This window comes from Haplochromis burtoni, unplaced genomic scaffold (genome assembly GCF_018398535.1).
Source record: "Haplochromis burtoni strain Fernald_Lab_line unplaced genomic scaffold, NCSU_Asbu1 Contig_428, whole genome shotgun sequence".
Taxonomy (NCBI): Eukaryota; Metazoa; Chordata; class Actinopteri; order Cichliformes; family Cichlidae; genus Haplochromis; species Haplochromis burtoni.
Window position 1 is genome coordinate 460223 of NW_024582789.1, and position 6000 is coordinate 466222.

The 6000-nt window shown below is 39.5% G+C and overlaps 1 pseudogene; it reads left to right on the plus strand.

The window, feature by feature from the left end:
* The first annotated feature begins 1467 nt into the window (after positions 1-1467).
* On the plus strand, positions 1468-5509 carry LOC102294673 (annotated as a pseudogene).
* Positions 5510-6000: the final 491 nt, after the last annotated feature.

A 6000-nucleotide genomic window follows, 5' to 3' on the forward strand; every position in this document is an offset into this window, starting at 1 on the left:
TTGTATCGGGTACTGCCTTGAAGTGGTTCTCCTCATATCTACATAACCGATCTTTTTTCTGTGGTGGTCTCCGATTTTAGGTCATCCTCTACCTCCCTTACTTGTGGTGTCCCTCAGGGTTCGGTTTTGGGGCCTTTATTGTTCTTAATATATCTTCTCCCCCTCCAGCATATAATGGGCTCTTTTGAGGACATTTCTTATCACCTACTATTTCACTTTAGTCACTCCTTTATATGAAAAATGAAAGACTAATTTGTAGCTGCCATGTTTAAAATAATGTAGCAGTTTTGTAAAAAAAAACAAAAAAAAAAAACGCTGTGTGTCTGTGGGTTGTCTCTGAGTACTCCACAGTGCAAAGACCTGCCTGTTAAGTTAATATACCTCCAAAATAGGTAATTTCTTTATTTTAGATGTAATCCCTGTGTAAATCATGTTGACTGCAGACTATTTATCAAGATAAGCAAAGTTGTTTGAGGTAAACTCAGATACAAATACTGTAAATCAATTTATGGCATCAGAGTGATCAGGGTAAACCCACAGTCTGTTAGGTTTTCACATCATGGCATGAAGCGATATTGACCGAGGACCGACTTACAAAGTCTGCCATTAATTTGCATCATTTTACTAAGTAAAATTAAACATATATAAATCCGTCTTTGAAATATTTACCTTTTTAAATGTGAACCAGATCAGCCTATCAGTCTGTTTACACTGTGCATTTCTGCTCCCACAACTCTAACACCAAGTCTGTAAAGCTGTTCTTTCAGTGATTACTTCATGTTTTCTGTAGTGGATGCATAAGTAACAGAACCACAACTTTTAACTCGTGTGTCCACTTTTAACGCAAGCTGACATATTAACTAATTCAGTGAAGTCAACTGGAAAGATGCAAAAACTCCTTTTTAACCCGCTGCCTGGATCCAGCCTGACTTCTTCTTTATGTCTTCTCCTCCATCATCAGCTATTAGTAGACAGTAAAAGTTCCGAACTATAAAAACAAAGAAATTGTCCACTTACAGAGCAGAGCTGTTTCCTTCATTGTCGCCTTGACTGATGTGACCTTTTTCTTTCTTTTTTGTTAGATACACAAAGTAGGCCCTTAAAACAACATAAATGCAGACTGCAAACATGATTATGGGCACAGACCAGTTTCTAAAAAGGAGGCTCGTATATTTTGAGCATCTAAAGATATATATGTGGGAAAAAACTGTCACTTGGTCTCCACAGTTCTCAGTTTGTGCAGTGATTCAAATTCAAAACGAGTCGATGTTTTTCAAAGAGCAAAAATATTCTAAACATTGGAGATTCTGCTTTTTTACTATTTTCTGTTCAACAACATTTTTGATTTTCTAGTTTAATCTACTTGTTACACACATCTTACATATAGACAACAAAAAAGCATATGGGGAGGAGGGCGGGGTTTGCTCTGTGACAAAAAGAGAAAACAGGCCACATCAGTCAAGAGGACAATGGACGACGCGTCTCGACTATTTCTGCTCTGTAAGTGAAGAATATCTTTCTTTTAAATGTTGAATTTTTACTGTCCGTTCTGTTAATAAACAATAATGGAGGAGAAGAAAAAAGGCTGAATGGACTGAACAGCAGGTTAAAGGGGAAATTTTACCCTGTGAAACAGTGAACTTGACAGAGTTTATTATATCAGCTTAACTTTAAAGTGGACACACGACTTCATGCTCAGAGTTACAATGTTTCCCATTTCTAATTATAATCAGACTAACTATTGATAAAAAGCATTTTTTGACTGTGGAGTATTCAGAGAGGACGTGTAACACATGTAGCACATTTCCGTGACTGCACAATAATGTGAGTGGACCAGAGATCTATGAATAAAGCTAAAATTTCCTTTCAAAAAAGAGTTATTATCATCTCTGCTTTGTTTTTTTTCCAGTTCTAGCTTTTGAAAATGAGCTAAATAAACCTCAGTCCTCTATTATTTTAAATACTAACCTAAGTGTCATTTATCCTTAGTTATGGCTTCAATGCTTTACTGGACAACAAACCAAGGTCAGTGATTTCTTTTAAATATTTCAAATATTTGTTTCTTGGCTTAATCTAACATCTTTAAGGTGGAAGCCCTAAGAGAAAATAGTTTAATTATTACTTTGCTAAACAATTAAATATTTAATTTTAACCCTCACAGCTCGTCTGACTGTGAGTCCCAGCAGATCTCAGGCCTTTGAAGGAGACTTTGTGTCTCTGAGCTGTGAGGAGGACGACAGCTCTGCTGGATGGACTCTGAGGAGAAACACAAGCAACCAACAGAGGACTCAGTGTGGAAGAGATGGGTGGGGAAAACCCGCTGGTTTGACCTGTAACATCACTGTTTTTCCATGGACAGTGGAGTTTACTGGTGTGAGTCCAGAGAGGGTCCCATCAGTAACATGGTTAACCTGACAGTCACTGGTAAGCTGAGTGTGTGGAGTTAGTGTTGATGAAGCTGTGTGTAAATGGATGAAATGCTGTAGTTTGTCTCTGTGTTGAGGTGGATCAGTGATCCTGCAGAGTCCTGTCCTCCCTGTGATGGAGGGAGATGACGTCACTCTGCTCTGTAAAACAAAGACCACTCCCTCCAACCTCCCAGCTGCTTTCTATAAAGATGGCGTCTTCATCGGAAGAGCCTACAGGTCACATGACCATCCAGCATGTTTCCAGGTCTGATGAAGGCCTCTACAAGTGTGACATCAGCGGTCATGGAGAGTCTCCATCCAGCTGGATCACTGTCACAGGTGACACACTCACCTGTCTGTGTTTCTGCAGCTTTCAACATTCACAATGTGACGACAACTTAATGACTGTGTTTGCTTTATTTTAGACAAACACACCACCACACCTCCACCTACATCCACACCTCCACCTGCCTCTTCTGCTGGTTCCTCTCCACTTCTCCCCGTGTTGCTGACAGCTGGAACAGTCTGTGTTGTGTTAGTAGTGATGTTACTGGTTGTTTTGGTGGAACGACATGTTGACAGGAAACTTAAAGGTGAGACTTTCACTCTTTATGTGTTCCATGAATGTTTTACGTTAGTATGTTTTTCAATTTTAAACAATATCCAAAGGAAAGCTGAAGCTTGGTTAAAAGCAGCTCTGTGGAGTTTTCTTTAATATAAATATCCTGGAGTCTGTCCCAGGTAGGTGAGGTACATTCTGGACAGGCCACAGAGGAAGGGCCTGATGTAACTGGTTCCTGCTGTGGACGTGAACTATAAACGGACGACTGAAGCACTGCGGAGTGGGGTTTGGCAGACTTCCCATGCACTTGCCTCAGGTCCAGACGGAGCAGCCGCAGCCATAGCTACTTAGTTAAAGTCAGACATGTGTGTGAAGTGCGGAGCAAGTAGGGGTGAGCTGCCGATTATTTTGGGAAGCCTTCTTTTCTCCTGTGTTCTTAGACCAGGGAGGTCAGACTGTGTTATTTCATTTCTTTGTTTTCTTTTCCTTGAACAGGTCAGAGGAACCGAAGCCTAGGTTGAGTTTTGTTTGTTGTGTTGGCCTTAGCTCACCCTGAAATCATACACTCCCACTACCGTGAGTGTCATTGTTGTGAATAAATTGTTGTTAAAAGTCCGATGCTGTGGCTGTGTCTGTTTGGGCGTGGGAAGTCGCGGGACACTCCGCTCTTGTTACGGTCATTTCGAGTCGGGTCGTAACACATATAATTTGTGTCTTTTGTGCTATTAAATATAGACATTGAGACAAAATGAGAACAAAGGTCATGGGCTTTAATGTGCAGATATAAAATGTTCTGATAGTTATTTTTCTTTTGGCTCAGGAGGAGATGAAGGCCTGCATTAGGAAGTAACAAACTGCAGTGGCAGTAACCATCACAGACCTGTTTTCATGGTTACAAACTAAAGCGTGGTGCGGCTTAAAACAGTTCACAGTGTTGAGTTCTTCCTCCCACAGTCTAGACATATATGATAGGTGTTAACTAGTGATTTCAAATTAGATGTAGGCGTGTAAGATTGCTAAGTTGTCTTTCTTAGCCCTGTGATGTACTGGAAACCTGTCTGATGTGCAGCCCACCTTTCATACTATCCCAGCAGGGAGAAGCTCCAGCCCTCCTACTTCCTGATCAGTGGTTAAGATAATGTATAGATCATTTTAGTGATACATATTTTAAAAGCTTAGTCAAAGCCTACAATCATACTGTAGATCACATGCTGGTTGCTCTGTGTTTGTAGAAGTCTGTTAATGGTGAGTTGTTGTTCCTTGTGTGCTAAACATTTAATTTCAAACAGGGCGCAGTAATGAATTAGACTAACTATTCACTTTAGTTAAAGTTGTTCAGTTACCCAAAGAGTTGGGATGATGTGTAAGACATGAATAAATCTAAAATGCAATGGTCTGGACACTCGATCACACGGTGCTCTGAGAGGGTAAAAGATGACAAGATCATGGAACTCTACTGGAAACAGTCGATCATATTTGTCAAAGCTGAATCCAGGGCAAGCTAAGCTAAAAACACTAATTTAACTTATTTAGCGCCAGCTAACAGAAAGAACCTCAAGGCAACAGCTGTTATAATTTGGCGCTTATGTGAAATAAAACTGATATGGGGGGGGGGGGGGGGGGGGGGGCGGGGCGAATGACATGTTGTGCTTAAATCTAGGATATGGTGGTTTAAAAGAAACCCACAGGACAGGTTTAGTTGTTTCTCTCCTTTCTATTCTTCGGTGCCACTGACTTTTACTACTTTTTACATTTTTCTGTTTTCTGATGTTTGGCTGTGTTTACTGTTCATAGCATGACCTTTTAAGAAAATACTAAATAAATAATAACGACAATAACACGTTTTTATCATTCAAAAAAGCACATAAATTTAAGAAACATAAACAAGACATTTATGCTGATGTTTGCTGCTGGATCTGATCAGTTTTCCATCATGTCGCATTTGAATCCTGCACAAAATATTGGCGCATAATTAATCTGAATGACTTTTTTGTGTCATCGTTAATGTAACAGCAGCAGTATCTATAGGACTGTACTCCCTGCACTGATGCTCGCTTTATGTGTTTTCTTGTGCAGAGAGCGATGCAGCTGCAGTCGACTCAGCAGTGAGAACAGAAGATGTCACTCATGGAGAAATCAACATCAAAGAGAAACAAGAAGAAGCAACTATAAAATGTACAGCTGCTCTTCTTTGTCTCCATCATGGTTCAGGATGACCTTTTTTTTCCAAATAGGGGTGTGTGAGCAGATGTCTCTGTGCTCTGCAGCTAATTGATATTCTTTTAATATCTTGTGATTAAACTGTCTTAAAAACAAACAAACACAAAAAAACAGACTGTATCTGCAGGTTTTATGTTATGTTATAACACTTTTCATATATTATCCATCTATTTAGCTATTTTTTCTGCATTAGCAGTCGGATCACTTGGAGGAGTGAAAGAGATTATTTATTGAAGCCTATAAAACAGGACAGTAATCTTTGAACACAAATGCACGCACAAGTTTCTCTAGTTTAGATGAGGAGACTACAATCTCAGTTTTGAAATATTCCTTAAATGAAGAAAACTGTTTAATCGGTTTATGCTATCATAAACAGGAGTCATGTACATGCACAACTGTCCTTCACTGTCTTTCACTGTGAAATAAAATGATTATCATGATGAAATGAAACTGTTCTTTCTACACACTTAAAGGTTTTTCTTTGATTATCACACACGGGACACATGCTTGGCCCACCTTTATGTACAATATAATGGATTTACTTATACTGGTAAAAGTGTTTCCAAGAAAACTGATGACAGATCCCTCAGAGCCACATCTGTGTATGTTAAAGTGCTCACTATTGCTTTAAACTAATGCGCATGTGTGAGGCCTGGGCAGTGGACTCGGAGATGAAACCTTTTTGGCTTTGAGGAAGTTTTACAAAATAGAAATAGAAAGAAACCCTCCATGGATTTAAAATTCAGTTAGATGTCAGCCCTGCAGTGGATTTTCCATGTAGCACATGTAGCAAGACTAAAAGTGACCACT